The sequence below is a fragment of the Eumetopias jubatus genome, unplaced genomic scaffold (assembly GCF_037043125.1).
Source record: "Eumetopias jubatus isolate StellerSeaLion01/CBP00866 unplaced genomic scaffold, mEumJub1_p1.0 scaffold_2, whole genome shotgun sequence".
Taxonomy (NCBI): Eukaryota; Metazoa; Chordata; class Mammalia; order Carnivora; family Otariidae; genus Eumetopias; species Eumetopias jubatus.
In genome coordinates, this window is record NW_028274808.1 from 60,229,127 (window position 1) to 60,248,292 (window position 19,166).

Below are 19,166 nucleotides of genomic sequence, written 5' to 3' on the forward strand. Positions count from 1 at the left end.
GCAAAGAAAAAAGAAAATTTGATCATACTAGATGAAACTCAGCCATAAGTTTGGAATCTGTACTCAAACTACACATGCAAGGAGGACAATATTCTGCTTAAACAACTGATTTGCTGCTGCCATTTGTCTACTGTTTGTCTAATATTAATAATTATAAACAGAGCAGTGCTACTAGTATTTGGAACAATCCTTACAGTGTTACAGTGTCAGGCATAACATTTCACTTCTCTTCACATCACTGGTTCTCTTTGCATACCTGGGCTTCCTCTTCTTCAGTAAAGTCATTTTTGATATTGAAGATCTTGCGGATCTCCTCAGGAATTTTCCCCTTGATCATATTGGCAACAGTCTTGCATGTAACATCAAGCAAACCTTTGATGTCTAAGTAGTTCGCAGCCAAAATAAGTTGAAAAAGTGTTCCTTGGTCAACTTTCAGGAATTCTTGGTCCCAAACAGGGATATCATCTGTCTGCTTTTCTTTGTTCTCATCATCCTTGGGAGGAGGGGGGTCATCCTTGTGGTGGGTGCACCACTGAATGACCTTTTTAAATACTGCTGTGTTAACATTTGGTAGAGGAACTGGGTCATCATCTCCTTCATCATCCACTCCCAAATCTTCCAACATGGTCTTGATAGTCACAGACTGTTTGGCAATTTCAACATCAACCTCAAATATCTCTCCATCAGAACTCTGCAATTTAATTGAAGGCATGGTGCTTGGTCTCAGGCAGACTGCGGGCTGTAGGCTGACAAGAACAGAGCGGCCCCAGATACGAGAAAAGAAAGGCGGAGAACAAGGCCACTACTGGAGTAGTTCTTAATATATTCTGGATACAGTCCCTTTTTTGTTGCACATATAGCCCAGGCTGTGGTTTGCCACTTCATTTTATTAATGCTATCTTCAGATGATCAGACATCTTTATTTTGATAAAATCTGATTTGTCATTCTTTAATAGTTATTGTTCCTGTATCCTGCTTAAGAAATCATTGCTTATTTCTTAATCATAATGATATTCTTTTATATTTGGTTCTAGACATATATAGTTTTAGCTTTGCATTTGAATCTGTGATATGTTTCGAATTAATTTGTTTTTTGAATGTGGTTTCAGTTAGAGATTGAGGTTGAGTTATTCCAGCATCAGCTGGAACCACTGTTCTCCCTTCAGTGGATTTCTTTGGTTTCTTCGTTAAAAATCAAATACCTACATGTGTGAGTCCATTTCTGGTCTCCCTACTCTGTTTCAACAAAAGATTTGATATTACATTTTTACTAGTACTACAGTGTCCTAATCAATGTAACTTTATACTGAGTTTTGAGATCAGCTTTGTACTCCTTTGTTCAGGTGTGGCTATTTTAATATCTGTGTACTTTCACATGAATTTTAGAATCAAATGCCATTTTCTATTTTTAAGAAAGTTTGATGGGATTATAATTGATATTCATTAAATCTTAGATCAATATAGAGCCTCTCAATTCATGAACATGTTATACATCTCCACTTATTAGATCTTCTCTCATTTTCCTCATTGTTTTGCAGTTTTTAGTATGGAGATCTTGCACATCTTTGGTTAAATGTATTTATAAATAATGTTCTTGATGTTATTATCTATTAAATTTCTAAAAATAATTTTCCTTTTTTTGCTGTTAATATGTAGAAATATAGTTGATTTTTGTTTATTGACCTCATCTGCAATTTTGTTAATCCACTTTATTAATTTTAGTCACTCATTTGTACATTCTTTAGGATTTTCTACATGTCTTCAGTGAACAAATACATTCTTATTTTTTCTTTTTTGATTTTATGCTTTTATTCCTTTTTTTTTTACCTTATTCCACTTGCTGGCACCTCCAAAAGACTGACATAGAATGAGTAGGCGTTTTTACTTCATTCTTTTTTTTTTTTTTTAAGATTTTCTTTAACAGAGAGGGCGAGAGAGCACAAGCAGGGGGAACGTTAGAAGGAGAGGGAGAAGCAGACTCCCTGCCAAGTGGGGGCCCCATGTGGGGCTTGATCCCAGGACGCCGGGATCGTGACCTGAGCCGAAGGCAGATGCCCAAACATCTGAGCCACCCAGGTGCCCCTTCATTCTTGATGTTAAAGGGAAAGCATTCATTATTTCTCCATTAGGTATTGTGTTACCTGTAGTTATTTTGTAGATATCATTTATCAGATTGAGGAAATCCTTTTCTATTGCTAGGTTTCTGAGAATTTTTTCATAAACAAGTGTTAAATTTTTTCAAATGATTTTTCTATATGTACTGAAATTATTGTTTTTCTTCCTTTATTATTATTTTTTAATTGGTGAATTACATTGACTGATTTTTGAGTATTGATTTAACCTTTTATTCCTGAGAAAATCCTACTTGGTTATGACATTCTTTTTTTTTTTTTAAATACGTGGCTGAATTTGATTTCCTAATATTGTGTTAATTTTAGAATTCCCATTATTTTGTTAATATTAATATGTATATATGTTCATGAATTTTTTATAATGGCTTAAGATTTGATTTCCTAATTTGTTAATATTAGGGTTCCTAATATTTTGTTAATATATATATATATATTTTAGAGGGGAGGGAGGGACAGAGGGAGAGGATGAGAGAGAATCTTAAGCAGGCTCCATGCCTACCTGATGTGGGGCCCGATCTTACAACTTTGAGATCATGACCTGAGCCCAAATCAAGAACTGGTCGCTTAACCAACTGAGCCACCCAGGTGCCCCCTAATATTTTTTTAATATATTCATGAGGGATATTGATCTGTAATTTTCTTTTTTTATAGTGTCTTTGTTTGGTTTTGGTAGCAGCATCATGTTGAGCTAGTAAAATACATTGGGAAGTCATTCCTCCTTTTCTGTTTTCCTAAAGAGTCTTTGTAACATTGATATTATTTTCTCCAAAGATAAATTTGACAAAATTTCCTGTGAATCCATCTGGGCTTGGAATTTTCTTTGTGTGAAGATTTTTGATAACAAATTCAATTTCTTTAATAGATTCAGGGCCCTTTAAACTTTCTTTTTCACCTTGTGTCCATTTTGCTAATTGTATATGTCAAGAAATTTGTTCATCTTATCTAAATTGTCTATTATTTTGGCACAAAATTGGTTTACAATATAGTCATATTTTCCTTTTAGTGTCTGAGGATTTTAGTGATCTTCCCTTTTTCAGCATTTTTTTTAAAGATTTTATTTATTTATTTGATTGAGAGAGAGAGAGCATGAGCCGGGGGGCAGAGGGAGAGGGAAAAGAAGGCTCCCCACTGAGCAGGGAGCCCAATGCAGGGCTCAATCCCAGGACCCTGGGATCATGACCTGAGCTGAAGGCAGAGGCTTAACCAACTGAGCCACCCAGGTGCCCCATCATTCTTTGTATTACTAATTTGTGACTTCTCTCTTGTTGATTTATTTACTTAGAGGTTTGTTAATTTTGTTGATGTCTTCAAAGACCCAGCTTTGCCTTTGTTACTTTCGCTATTGTTTGTCTGGTTTTTGAAAAGTTTTATTGATTTTCTCTCTTACCTTTATTATTTCTTTCTGTTGGAGTTTCTTTACTCTTTTTTCCTCCTACCTTATTAGATTGGAAACTTAAGTCAAGACCTGTCTTCTTTTCTATTATGAATATTTAAAATTTCTTTCTAAGCACTGCTTTAGCTGCACACCACAAATTTGCACCTATTGTTTTTTTCTTTACTATTTAATTAGAAATATTTTGTAATATCTCTTGTGATTTTTCCTTGTCAATGAATTATTTAGAAGTGTGTTATTTTAATTTATACTTTTTTTCTAGGTGTGTTATTGTTATTATATCTAATGTAATTCCATTGTGGGTAGAAAAAATATTTCTGTATAATTTCAGTTATTTAAAAATATTAGGACTTATGGGGGTGCCGGGGTGGGTCTGTCAGTTAAGCACCCGACTCTTAGTTTCACCTCAGGTCATGATCTCAGGGTAATGGGATCGAGCCCCACATTGGGCTCTGTGCTCAGTGGAGTCTGCTTGAGATTCTTTCCCTCTTCCTCCTTCCCTCTCTGTCCCCACCTCCACTTCTGTGCACACACACACTCTCTTTCTTTAAAATAATAAATAAATAAAAATAAATAAATAAATAAATAAAATCTTTGAAAAAATATTAGGATTTTTTTAATGGCCTAATACATGGCATGTTTTGGTGAATGTACCATCTTTTTTTTTTTTTTTTTTAATGTAAGCTCCATTCCGAGTGTGGTGCCCAATGCGGGGCTTGAACTCACGACCCTGGGATTAAGACTTGAGCTGAGATCAAGAGTCTGACTGAGCCACGCAGGTGCCCCATGTATCATGTATTCTTGAAAAGATTATGTATTCTTCAGTTCTTAGATAACATGTTCTGGAAGTGTCATTAAGTCAAAGTGGTTGATAGCTAAAATTATTTTTTTTAAAGAATATGCTAATATTTGGTTTCATTATAAAGATTTAGAATGTGGTATTTTGGGGCATCTGGCTAGCTCAGCCAGTAGAGCATGTGACTTGATCTCGTGGTTGTAAGTTCAAGCCCCATGTTGGGTGTAAAGATTACTTAAAAAAAAAATCTTAAAAAAAAAAAGAATGTGGTATTTTAGTTTTGTTATTTTGGAAATAATAGGTATGCATCAGTGTTTACATATATAGTATATAGTACATATGTTTTATATACATTAACATATATAATTTTAATTGTTATGATGGATGTTTATTTTGAGAACTTTCGGGAAAATGAGAAAGGAGGGAAATTTTATCGATAGCCTTTTTGCTCTCTAGCCACCTACCCTTAAATTCTAGGAGGCACTTTAGACTTTAAAACTTAGCAGGAGTTTTATTTACAACTCAGTAGAATGGAAAATTCAACTGAAGTACTAGGCTTCTTGTTATTTGTTTTATGTTAAATATCCCCGATCAGGTAATATATATATATATAGCTTTTTAAATTACAAGTTGAATGGATTCTAGTTTTAGCAAATCTCAATCCAAATACAGAATTTCTCTTATCCTACTCCCCAGAAGCAACTGTTATTTTATTCTTAAGAATTCTGGTGTAGGGACGCCTGGTTGGCTCAGTTGGGAAAGTATATGACTCTTGATCTCAGGGTTGTGAGTTCAAGCCCCACACTGTGGCATAGAGCTTACTTAAATAAAAAAAAGAAAAAAAATTCTGGTGTATATTTGTTCAATTTTTATTTATAGGGTTTTTTTTTTCAATTGGTTTGTTTTAACATTATTTGAAGGTGTAAGCAATGTTTTCATTGATGCAGAAAAGAAAGATTTCTTCTGTGGTTGACAATCTAGACTACTTCACTTAAAAATGGCAATTTTGATCTGCTGATTAAAGACTTATATTCTTTAAGGGTGAGACACATTACCTGGAACATTACATTTTATTTATTTATTGATAGTAATCCACATTAGCCTCCCAGTTGTGATAAAATATATTCATCCACTTGCTACTTTTATCATCTTTTGAATTTGGAGAGTGAAAGAATTGGAAAGTGAGAAGTGAAATTGATGGGTACTTTAAGTAGTATGTGCCTGCTTAAATATAGAAGACACTTGATTTAAGTCCAAGTTTTGACCTATGACATACACTTGTGAACTGATACTTAAGGATTGAAGCCTAGACCTTATCTAGAATTCAGAGTAAAACAATTCGGCCACATTTGGTTTGATCGTATATCCCCTTGTTCTCCAACTAACAAAATTAACAACCACTAAATGATGATTTCAAAATAATGTACTTATTTTCCTCACCACATGAGACTGTGCATATTTTGATTTTCCTGAACTTTCATTGAGAACTGCTTTAATTCTCCATCTTCAACACAATACTAACATTGGTGTTCAGAATTTTTTAGGTGCTTATCACTAGACTGGAAATCATTCTTGGGAAAGCATTATCCATATTTTCTGATAGTTTCAGAAGCAGGCCAGAATGATCAACAGTCCTTTTGTAACTTCTTAATCATACGTTCTTGGGGAATGGGAGTCTAGTTTATGCTTTCATTGGGGCAAGAATCTGATATTCTCAGACTTCATGCATATATTATACAAAGCATAGACAGAAACAAAAAGTTTTTTAAGGAGTTAATTAACATTAATAATTCCTCTTGTTTGTCTTAGTTTTTTAATTCTCAAAATGACTTCATTCAATATTTTCCATCTTTTTTTATGGAACCTATTATAGGTAGGTTTAGAAAAGGAAATAAGTTTAATAGTAGTAAATGGATTTTTACTGTTCTGCTTTGATATCCTACAACTTAATAACTGTGATACAAAGTTAATAATTATTAATACAGCATATGTAGACCAATAAGAAAATAAAAATATATATTTGCTTAATATATATACATATTCATAACAAAATATGGAAGAAATACTTATAACTATACACTCCTCATTTCTGTAACTGGTCACATGATTATAGGTGATAGACTACCTTCTTCCACTGCCTAATCCATGTTCCCTTTGGCCACAGCAGGTGCTTTAGCTGGTCAAGATTCTTTGCCCAGTGGGAGGTATTGGTTTCCTAGGGCTGCTATAACAAAATACCACAGACTTGGTGGCTTAAATCAAGAGGAGTTTATTTTCTACAGTTCTGGAGGAAAAAGTCTGAAACCAAAGCACCTGCAGGTTTGGTTCCTTCTGAAGTCTCTGAAGTAAAAATGTTCTATACCTTTCTCTTAGCTTCTGGTTATTGTTAGCATCCTTGGCTTTTCTTGGTTTATAGATGTATCACTCCAGTCTTTGCCTCCATATCCACATGGTATTTTTTCTCTTTGTGTTTCCTCTGTGTCTGTGTTCAAATTTCTCTCTCCTTAAAAGGACAATACTCATTGGATTAGGGCCCACTCTAATCCAGATTGACCTCATCTTAACTTGATTATATCTGCAAAGACCCTATTTCAAAATAACATCATGTTCACAAGTACTAGGGGTTAGGACTTAACAGGTCTTTTTGGAGAACACAAGTCAATCTACAACATGGGGTAATCCAAACCTTTATTCCCTAAGGGCTTGAATTATTAGAGACCTGTCTTGAGTTTTCCACTGACTTTAATCACATGGCGTGGTAGCATTAGGAGATACTCTAAGGGGTTTCTTATATTCCACACATACTCTTTATTACCTCTATTGTGTAGTAGCAGTCCAATTTTCCCTTTGTAATAAGGATCAGTTGCAGCACCCAGCACAATAAATTCCTTCTTTGTCAGTTGATTCAGAGGCATTAGGAACCCAAAATGGCAAGATAGCAGTCTTAATTTCAAGGTCAATGGAATCATTGTGTCTCTCCTGGTAGAAGTATTCCTCTCTTTGGAACTGAAACCTCTAGACAAACAGAGCACAGGGCTGCCACAATAGGAAGCAAAAGTTTTGCTAGGGGATCACTAGGGGTAATAGTTAGTGGAGCTATTCTCTTTCCACTCCTTCAATTCTGAATTTGTGAATCCTGTTTATGGGAGAATAGTACCATATATTGGACACTGATTTGGAGCATATACAGCTTCCTGCAGAACCTTGCCCTAGACTTGAAGGGTATTGTTACCTAGCTGGTGCTGTAGCTGAGTTTCAAAAGACTATTTGACCATTTTATTGAACCAACTGCCTCAGGATGATGGAGAACACACTAAGACCAATGAATTCCATGAGTATGGGTTTATTGCTGCACTTCATTTGCCGCAAAGTGAGTTCCTTGATCAGAAGCAATGCTGTCAAGTACCAGAATGGTGGATAAAAAATTTTGTAGGTCTAAGGATGGTAGTTTTGGAAAAAGTTTTATATGCAGGGAGTGTAAATCTATATCCAGAGTAAGTGTCTGTTCCAGTGAGAACAGAATTTCCACTTCCATGATGGAAGCAGTTCAGTGCAATCAGCTACCTGCCATCAGGGAATGATGTCATTTCAGAGACACAGTGTTGGTCTCTCCTTTTGGAAGATAGGGCATTTAGCAGTGGCTATAGCCAAGTGGCTGTGGTTAGTAGAAGTCCATGTTGCTGAGTTTATATATAACCTCCATCTCTGTCAGCATGGCTGCTTTGTTAATGAGCTCATTGGGCAATGACAGAAGTAGCAAAAGAAAGACGCTGACTAGGATCCACAAAATGGGTCATTCTATCTACCTGATTTTTAAAATCCTCCTCTGCTGAGGTCACCTCTTGGTGAACATTCACATGAGATTCCCTGGCCATTTGGCCAAAATTTATAGATTTGTACCTCCTAGCCATTTTTCTTTCTAAGCATAATGCACAACCAGATGTACTGCTCAGAGTTTTGCCAAATGGGAGAATTTCCCTTCACGACTATCCTTCAGGAATGTTTCAGAAAGGGGCTTTGGTGCTATAGCTGTTCACTTTAAGGTAGTGCCTGCTTACTGTGCAGGACCATTTCTAAACCAAACCTGATTTCTGTCTTCCTCAGCCAACTTGTTGTAGGGAATGTCCCATGTGGTCATTGTTGCAGGCTGGCAGGGAGAAGTAAATGTAACAGGAGTAGGGGCTTTCTTAGCGGCCATTTCAGCCAATTTTTCATGTATTTTACTTGTACCTTCGGGTCCTTTTGTAGCTTAATCTTGTATATATCACTTCAGTTTGATGAAGTGCTGCTGTGCATGCTCAGTTTTGTGGCTTCATGGGTCAGCTAGTTCATGATGGGAAACTCAAGTTGTATGGTAACTTGGTGGCCCATAGTTAAGTACTTAATCTTTAGTAAGGTGTAGTAGCAAATCTTTCTTCCAAAATATTAAGGTTCTGTGCTGTGATTTACCTACAGAGACCTGCTGAAGGCTTTAAACAGCGTCTGTATCTCCCACTGACATTTCACGTGCCATCAGATCTATTGGACCATATGGTCTCAGTGTTAGAGCAGCTTGCATAGCAGTTTGGACATGTTTCAGAGCCTTTTCTTATTCTGGACCCCAATCAGAGCTAGCAGCTTTGCAGGTCACCTGATAAATGAACCACTGTAGCACACATAAATGAAGAATATGTGGCCTCCCAAATCCAGAGAGGCTCAGTAGGCATTGTGCCTCTTTTTTGGGTTGTAGCAGGGGCTAGATGCAACAACTTATCTTTTGTCTTAGAAAGGACATCTTGATATCCCCTGCATCGTTGGACACAGAAATTTCACTGAGATGGAAAGTCCCTAGATTTTTGTTGGATTTATCTCCCACTCTTGACATGCAAACAGCTTATCAATATGTCAAATAGTTTCTACTTCTTACTCATTAGGTCAAGTCTGCGTAATAGCATCAATGAAATGGAGCAGTATGAAGTCTTGTAGAAAAGTGATCAAATTCCTTAGGGAGTAAATTATGGCATAGAACTGGAGGGTTGATATGCCCCTGAGGTAGGACAGTGAAGGAGTATTGTTGCTTTGCCAGCTGAAAGCAAACTGCTTTTGGTGGTCTTTATTAACAAGATTGAGAAAAAAATCACTTGCCAGATCAATAGGTGCATATTGTTACCAAAGGATGTATTAGTTTAAGTAGTGAAGCCACATCTGGAACAGCAGCTGCATTCAAAGTCACCACGTGAATAAACTTATGGTAAGGCAGTATCAGTCTTCAAAATCCATTTGTTTTCTGTATAGGCAAAATAGTCAAGTTGAATGGGAATGTGATGAAAATCACCACCCTGCATCTTTAAGTCTTTGATGGTGGCACTCATCTCTGCAATCTCTGTAGGAATGTGGAATTGTTTTTGGTTTACAGTTTTTCTAAGTATAGGCATTTTTAGTGACTTCATAATAGCCTTTATTCCACAGGTCAGGGAACCAATGGGGGGTATTCTGCCAGTTGCTGAGTCTGTTCCAAGTTGCATCCTGAAACTGGTGAAACTTACATAGATCAATTTAGAATTTAGTAGACTGCTCATCTTTTTCAGGAACACCATGATCAACTAGCTATGTCATAGGTTTCTGTGAATAAGACTATTCAGATTACTGCTTTGACTCCACTGTCTATTTTGGTACCCATGACTACCTTGTCTGTGGTGATTAAATGCTGCCAATAAGCCCCTGCCATCCAGGATACAATTATCCTCATTCCATTTAGGGATTCTAGTCCCAGTTAGCATTTTCCATTGTAATTTCTGACCTACAGAGAAGAATAACTGTAGCTATTTAAAATACCTGGGGCTCCCCTCACAATTTTATTTCTCAGTTGGGATGAAAGTTGTGTCCTCTGCATCCTCATGGAAGGGTGAGCAGATCTTATGTGATAAATCAATTCTAACATTCTAATATCCCTAAGTCTTTGGATACCTAGAGTCAGTCACATGTCTGATTGGAGTTTCAGAAGCAGAAGATAGAGGCAGTATTGGGGTAAGCAATATTAAAAAAGATAATGACTGGAAGTTTTTTCAAATTAATGGAAGACATGAATATTTGAATTCAAGATGCTTAGTCAATCTCACATTAAATATGCAAACATACAGACATATAATAAGACATATCATTGTGCAACAGCAGCAAAACATAAAGTTCTTCAAAGAATCAGAAAACATTTACCTATAAAGGGATGAAAGTTAGATTGTTGGTTGACCTAACAGCAACAATAGAAGCAAGAAGATAATGAAGTCATGTTTTTTAAGTAATGAAACAAAAGTCAGTTATTGGCAGATAGTGTACTCAGGAAAAGTCCGATTTAAGAAGATGAGATAATGTAGATATTTTCAGACACACAATAACTGAGTTAATGAGCATCACCCCCTCATTAAAAGTGTTTGTATAGATTGTAATTCAGAGAGAAGTAAATGGTCCCAAAGGAATGTCAGAGATGTAAGAGAAAAGCAAGTGGAAATTTTAGATGTGTTGATAGAAGGGTATTGTCCAGAATTTTAAGAATGAGGGAGGAGAAAGATTATAATTTTTCTTTATAATTTTGATATGTAGAAAAAATCCGTTAGTCCATTATCATATTCAGCATGTAAGCCATATATAGGAAATGTGAAACTAAAAATTCGAAGAGGCCCTGAAGATTATTCTATGATGGATAAAGCAATTTGATTATTAATTTTTCCAATTTATTTTGTCATTTTACTTTCTTGGAGGCCTGTGTATGGGTCACTTCTGAGCAACTCTTTTCAAGTGCTATTATTTCTTGACATAGGAAATAATAAAAACAATAAGCATTTGGAAGTGAAAAACCTATGTGTTTTTCCATCTGTTGATCCATTTGCTACCATCTACATACTATTTGTATGGCTTTATATTATTTCTTTATATTCTGCCTTGCTCCAAAATTTTTGGTGTAAGTAATACATCATTGGGAAGAGCTAACTTGGTGAACATAAATCAAATTCATGTAAAATATTGTGTTTGTGAGATTTGAAAATAACATTCAAAATTCTTATAGGATAGTTGTGTATTTCCTCCCAATTTAATTTTATATTTGTTTTCAGAGATCTTCTTGGAAAAGATGCCTGATTTGGGTTTTATTCCATGATGTCTGCTATAGTTAAGTTTATCAGAGACATGATGAAGGATTTGCCTTTTCTTAAGAGATAGAGTTAACAAAGTGCCAAATTCAGTGCTGTAAACTCTAAACTTGTGGAATGAATGTCTCATCAGAATGTCTGTGTATTATATCATATCTGGATAGAGCAAATTAGATACAATAATGTGACTATAATATATAATATATTGAAGTGAATATAATATCTAATGTATCAATATGATTTGAACATTACCAGGTAAAAGTCTGTATAGTTTTAAACTTATAATAAAAATACTCCACCTATATATAGTTTCATAAATCCTTAATACTGATGGGACTGTTAGAGAAATGGGTTAGAGTTAATAGAGTTAATAATATATATATGTATTACATACATACATCTTTTGTGGTGATCCAGTTTTTACTCCACTGGTTATACAAAAGGAATGTGATGGACTTTTGAACTGGCTTGTTCACAGGCCCCTTAGTGATGACTATGACAATGACTGACTGTGTCTTTTTGATGGTAAGTTCTGTGACCATATTAAAATTGAGCTTAATCAAACTCAACACCCAAAGAACAAATAATCCAATCAAGAAACGGGCAGAAGACATGAACAGACATTTTTCCAAAGAAGACATCCAAATGGCCAACAGGCACATGAAAAAGTGCTCAACATCGCTCGGCATCAGGGAAATCCAAATCAAAACCTCAATGAGATACCACCTCACACCAGTCAGAATGGCTAAAATTAACAAGTGAGGGAACGACAGATGTTGGCGGGGATGTGGAGAAAGGGGAACCCTCCTACACTGTTGGTGGGAATGCAAGCTGGTGCAACCCCTCTGGAAAACAGTATGGAGGTTCCTCAAACAGTTGAAATTAGAGCTACCATTCGATCTAGCAATTGCACTACTGGGTATTTACCCCAAAGATACAAATGTAGGGACCCAAAGGGGTACGTGCACCCCAATGTTTATAGCAGCAATGTCCACAATAGCCAAACTGTGGAAAGAGCCAAGATGTCCATCGACAGATGAATGGATAAAGAAGATGTGGTATATATACACAATGGAATATTATGCAGCCATCAAAAGGAATGAGATTTTGCCATTTGCAACGATGTGGATGGAACTGGAGGGTGTTATGCTTAGTGAAATAAGTCAATCAGAGAAAGACATGTATCATATGACCTCACTGATATGAGGAATTCTTAATCTCAGGAACAAACTGAGGGTTGCTGGAGTGGTCAGGGGTGGGAGGGATGGGGTGGCTGGGTGATAGACATTGGGGAGGGTATGTGCTACGGTGAGCGCTGTGAATTGTGTAAGACTGTTGAATCACAGATCTGTACTTCTGAAACAAATAACGCAACATATTTTAAGAAAAAAGAAAAAGAAGAAGATAGCAGGAGAGGAAGAATGAAGGGGAGTAAGTCAGAGGGGGAGACGAACCAGGAGAGATGATGGACTCTGAAAAACAAACTGAGGTTTCTAGAGGGGAGGAGGGTAGGGGGATGGGTTAGCCTGGCGATGGGTATTAAAGAGGGCACATTCTGCTCGGAGCACTGGGTGTTATGAACAAACAATGAATCATGGAACACTACACCAAAACAAATGATGTAATATATGGTGATTAACATAACAATAAAAATTAAAAAAAAATAAAGTGATACATGTTCTCCCATTAAAAAAAAATAAAATTGAGCTTAAATGAATTGCCTTTTCAGCTCTTCATTGAACAGTGAAAAAGTATTATATGACAAATAAAAATTATATTTTGAATGAGATTAGTGTATATATAATAGAAGTACTTCGGAAAGTATACAATCTGGAAAAAATCACACTGTATTGCCTAGTGTGCATGTGTAAGTATGTATGCATGACGATCTATCTATTATTTCAAATAGAGAGGTGTTCATCTTATTAGGAAGTACACATACATGGTATTTCCACTAAAAATATCAGATGTTGTTATAAGCAGGAAAGATAATTTATGCTTTTAGGAGTCTCTCTATTCCCAGAAGTAAATATGTTGATACAACCATAGCCTTCCTAGACATTTCAGCTCTTTTCATGCTAACAGTTGTCTGGTTGATTGGGTGCTGATAAATATCAGCATCATTGTGCCCACAGAAACTCAATAATGAGGAGGGACTTAAACTGTAAAAAAGAAGCCCATGAAGCCATTAAAAATAGGCCTTTAGAAAAATAGGTCAGGGAATCTTTTCTTTCTAGTTTATTCTTTATCTTTAGTGTGTCTTTCTCCAACCCCATGTTTATTCCCACCTTCCTCAGGACTGAAACAACCTCTTTCCAGAAAAATCTAGAAATATATATAGTAAGCACGCCAACTGAATATATAAATACATACTTATATAACTAGCTATCAAGATTTTATATGATCTATTTCTTAAAAGTTTTGATTTGTGGTCATATAGGTACAGAAAAAAACAAAACAAAACACCTCGAGCTCATTTGTATCTTTTGTTTGTAAAAAGTGTTTCTTAGGTTTAGAGTGAGTTTAATCTTGCTTGCTGGGATTTTCTGCGCCATTTCAATTTCTACATGGTGAAAGATAATTGCTAGTAGCTTCTCTTAGCTGTAAGCTCCTAAACCTTTGGCTGTGTCCAGAGTAGTGGTTTTTCTTTTTGGGAGTGCTGATAGTCAGAATATTCTAGATTAAGGGTTGACAAACTTTTCTAAGGGCAAGGTAGTTATAGTATTTTAGGCTTTGCAGGCCAAGAGACAGAATTGAGACCATGATATAGGTACTTATATAACCATCTAAGATGTAACCATTTAAAAATGTATAAAACATGCTTAGCTGGGAAGCCAAAGAGGGTGAAAAAAAACCCCACAATAAGTGTTTTTGAAATCTGACCTGTGGGTCTTAGTTTATTGATTTCTGTTAAATGGGTAAATTATTTAATTCTGCCCCCACCTGCTGCTTCTCCTGCCAAATGATAGAGGTAATGTCCAGGTATTCTTTTTTTTTTTTTCTCATTAAACTTTTATTTTAATGGATCTCAAAATTCTGTGACAGATTTTTGGTCAAGTTGTTTCCATTAAAAAGTGCTGATTTTAAAAACTAATAAAACTGCCACACACATACAAAAACCAAATGGACCACAAAACATTCTCCTTTCCTTCTGAAGGTTTTATGATGCATTGTTATCATTAACCAGTTTTTTACTATTAACTTAAATGACCAATTGACACAAACAGTTCTGAGATTATTCTTCCACCACTGATTAGACTGGGGTGGCAGGTACTGGGGATAATATTTATTTAGCCTTCTTAGCTTTCTGGGCAGACTTGGTGACCTTGCCAGTTCCAGCTGCCTTCTTGTCTACTGCTTTGATGACACCCACAGCAACTGTCTGTCTCATATCATGAACAGCAAAAATGGCCCAGAGGATAGTCAGTGAAGCTGTCAACACACATAAGCTTGCCAAGAACCATATCAATGATGGCAGCATCACCAGATTTCAAGAACTTGGGACCATCTTCCAGCTTTTTTCCAGAATGACGATCTATCTTTTCCTTCAGCTCAGCAAACTTGCATGTCCTGGTATTCTTGGAGTGAGACTTTAGCAGAGCAGACCTCTCCATTCCTTAGATAAAGAATTATTTTTTAGCATGTTATAATCTGACTTCATTAGCAAAGGTAGACTAAATTACTGTTTTGGAGTTATAATGATGATGATGATGATAATAAAAAAATGCATGGGTGATTTCGTGTGGGGTAGTGAAGACATTATATCCACATATAGATTTTAAGTACTTTTTATATTTTGTCTTTCTATTTCAGAAAAATCTAGAGACCCACACATTCTTGATTTTGTGCAAAAGAATCAGACATGTGAACAATTTTATGGGAAATTATTAGAATCAATCTCTTCAAAAGTCATTGTAACTCAAACTACCCAGTGAAAAGAGGATTCCAGTAGAGGTAACTGAAATATTATAGGTAGTTTCTATATATTTTACCTAATTTTTAAAAATTGTTTTGCTTTTCTTAGCCTGATACATGTTTGTCTCCTTGGAGATTTTTTCCCTGCTTTTCTTTCTTATGTTTGCTTATAAATGAGTTTTTATTTTACTTATTTGACATTAGAAATTCTAAGAAAATTAAATGGAATTTAGTATTTTATCCTCTTTCTGATAATAGAAGATAGATTTATCTGGTAAAGAATCTAAGGCATGAGAGGATTGGGAGCGTGGATTTAGAAATGTTGAGGGACACCTGGGTGGCTCAGTCTGCTGAGCGTCTGCTTTCTGCTCAGGTCATGATCCCAGGGACCTGGGATGAGTCCCACATTGGGCTCCTTGCTCAGTGGGAGCCTACTTCTCCCTCTGCCTGGCACTCCCCCTGCTTGTGCTCTCTCTCTGTCTCCCCTCCCCTCTCTCTGACAAATAAATAAATAAAAATCTTTAAATAAAAAAATAGAAATGTTGAATTTAGGGGCATCTGGGTGGCTCAGTTGGTTAAGCATCTGCTTTTGGCTCAGGACATGACTGGGATCGAGCCCTGCATCGGCCTCCTTGCTCAGCAGAGTCTGCTTCTCTCTCTCTCTCTCTCTCTGCCTCCCACCCCCCCCCGCTTGTGCTCTCTCTTTCCCTCTATCAAATAAATAAATAAATAAGCTAAAAAATTAGTAAGAAATGTTGAATTTAAGTTAAATGAAACATTTATTTCAATGAAAGTCTTTTTACATATAGTTGGTAAAAATTGGTGTAATGAACTCATCAGCTTTGTTTTTTGCATGAATTTTGAAAAGTGTCTAAACATTTATAAATTGTTTATGCCATTAATCTATTGGGGATTTGTTTTGGATTGAAGGTAAGAACAGTCTCCTTTTTGAAAGTGTGGGTCTCATCCATACTTATTTTCTTCCTTTTAAAGGGGATATTCTTTCTGTCCTCTACCCAGGGCTATACTTGTGGACATACATAAATCCCTGTAATTTAAAAAAAAAAATTGAAAAAGATCATGCAGGAAAGGGTCAGGTAATGTAACTATGTTTATAACTGAACAAATTGTTATATTACGTTGCTTGCGAAGATACCACTTGGTGATCATTCATTGACAGGATTTCATTAGGTTTCAGTACATCTTTCCTGGCCTCATGGTTGGGAATTAAAGAAAGACATTTGTTTCATTAAAACTCCCTTCTGAGGTTGGCAGTGCTAAATATTTGAGAGAGCACATACCAAACTGATGACTAAAGGCATTCATCACAGCTGCCTTACCAAATTTGAATGGGTATGGAAATATTTTGGGGAATGAAAAATAAAGTCTTCAGAGGAAAACCCCCCAAATATGAAACTATTTCCCCTTCCCACCAATTTCAGGAAATTTTTTAAAAAATTTATTTATTTGAGAGAGAGAGATCATGAGCAGGGGGAATGGTAGAGGGAGAAGCAGACTCCCTACTGAGCAGGGAGCTCGATGTGGGACTCGATCCCAGGACACTGGGATCATGTCTGGGATCATGATCTGAGCTAAAGGCAGACGCTTAACTGACTGAGCCACCCAGGCACCTCAGTTTCAGGAAATTCTTAATGGAGAACTGGACTTTTCCTTTTCCTTACCAGATCTGAAACTAATAGATTCGACTGAAAGCAAAAAGACTCCAAGGAAATGCATGTCATTTAGAGAGAGGAGTTTTCCAGAAAACATTGGTAAGTCATCCACCAATTACCCTAAGAGGTTCTTGGCACTGCCATGAGGTCTGTCTCCTAGAACTTCTTCAAAGGTCCATCAAGCTGTCTCCCCAGAACACCTGCTTTTTTGGCTGTAGAGGCTCTACCTCATCCCACAGATCTCACCTCTTCCCTGCTGGGGAACACTGCAGGAACACTCTCCATCTAGCTTGTTAACAGCATGCTCCACCCCTGAACACTTCTGTGGATTTGCCCCCTCCAACCCAGCTGGCCTTGGCAGTTTTCCTGGGCAGCTGCAGCTCCTCTCCCACAGTGGACCTTGTTGGTACCTTGTGCTTAGCCTCCATATTCTCCTCCAGATGCACCCCATCCAGTCCAGTGGCAGGAGTTTTCTAAAGCTGTCCCCTCCTGCAGCAGACCAATGCAAACCTTGCTAACACTGCGTGCATGCCCCTGTGTTCTCTTGCAGACCCACCTTCAGCAGAAGTCAATCCAAAGTGGCACCACAAGCCTAGCGGTGTATAAGCAGCCCCAAAAGACCAGTACCACTCCAAAGTAACTCCTGTCCCAGGGAGACAGTAAGATAAACACACATACCAGTCTGACTGCAGCCCCAACAGTGGGCTGGGGGCAGACATCTGGTCTGACTGCAGGCCCTGCCCGCCAATGAAAGCTTTTAAGAGGACAACACAGGGAGAGCACCCTGCAGTTCAGTGCTCCTGCAGCTCTTGCAAATGCCTGGTTTGACTCAACTCAAGCCCAAGGCAGCCCCAGACTGGCCCCCTAACAGCACAGGGACCAAACCCTGCCACAACAGGCAAAGAGAGCCACTGCAGACAACTAGGCTGAAAGGAAATATGGCTCAGTCACAACACTAGGGTGCAACACACATAGGAGATGCTCATGAGGTACTAGGTTCTGATGAACAGGGAACATTGCACTGTAAGACACTACAAGACCTCTTATGATCATAAGGCCACTACTTTCAAGAGCAGGAGATGAGCTAACTTTTCCTAACATGGAAACAGACACAGAGAGCTAGTCAAAATGAAAAAACAGAAGACTATGTCCCAAATGAAAGGACAAATCACAGCAAGAGAGCTAAATAAAATGGAGATAAATAATATGCCTGGTAAAGAATTTACAGTAATGGTCATAAAGATACTCACTGGACTTGAGAAAAGAGTGGAAGACTTCAGTGAGACACTCAACAAAGAGAACACATGAAAAAGAACCAGTTAGAGATGAAGAACTGAATAACTAAAATTAAAAATACTCTAGAGAGAATAAATAGTAGACTAAAGGAAGAAGAAGAAGAAAAATGGATCAGTGAGGACAGAGTATTGGAAAGCATTGAGCTGAAAAGGAGAGAGAAAAAAAGGAATAATTAAAAATGGAAGTAGATTAAGGGAACTCAATAACACTATCAAGTGCAATAACATTCATGTTATAAGGATCCCAGAAGGAGAAGAGAAGGGGAGGGGTCCGAAAACGTATTTAAAGATATAATAACTGAAAATTTCCTGAATCTGAGGAAGAAAACAAATCCAGATCCAGGAGGCACAGAGAGCACCCACCAAAAAACCCGAAGGAGGTCTACACCAAGACACATAGTAATTAAAATGGCAAAATGTGGTAGTAAGGGAGAATTTTAAATGCAGAAAGAGAAAAGAAAACAGTTACATACAAGGGGGAAACTCCATAAGGTGATCAGCAGATTTTTCAACAGAAACTTTACAGGCCAAAAGGGAGTGGCATGATATATTCAAAATGCTGAAAGGAAAAAAACCTGCACCCAAGAATATTCTATTTAGCAAGGCTATCATTCAAAATAGAAAGAGAGATAAAGGTAAAGGAGTTCATGATCAACCTTACAAGAAATGTTGAACAAGGGGACTCTTTGAGTGGAAAGGAAATACCATAAGGAGGAGTAAGAAAAGTAGGAAGCACAAAAGCAGTAAGTATGTCTATAAAAATCAGTCAAGGCATTCATAGAATAAAAGGATGTAAAGTGTGACACCGTATACCTAAAACATGGCGGGAGGAAAATTTAAT

The 19,166-nt window shown here is 36.9% G+C and overlaps 1 pseudogene; it reads right to left on the bottom strand.

Annotated features, from left to right (window-relative positions):
• Nucleotides 1–220: 220 nt before the first annotated feature.
• Nucleotides 221–712, bottom strand: LOC114210195 (S-phase kinase-associated protein 1 pseudogene; annotated as a pseudogene).
• Nucleotides 713–19,166: the final 18,454 nt, after the last annotated feature.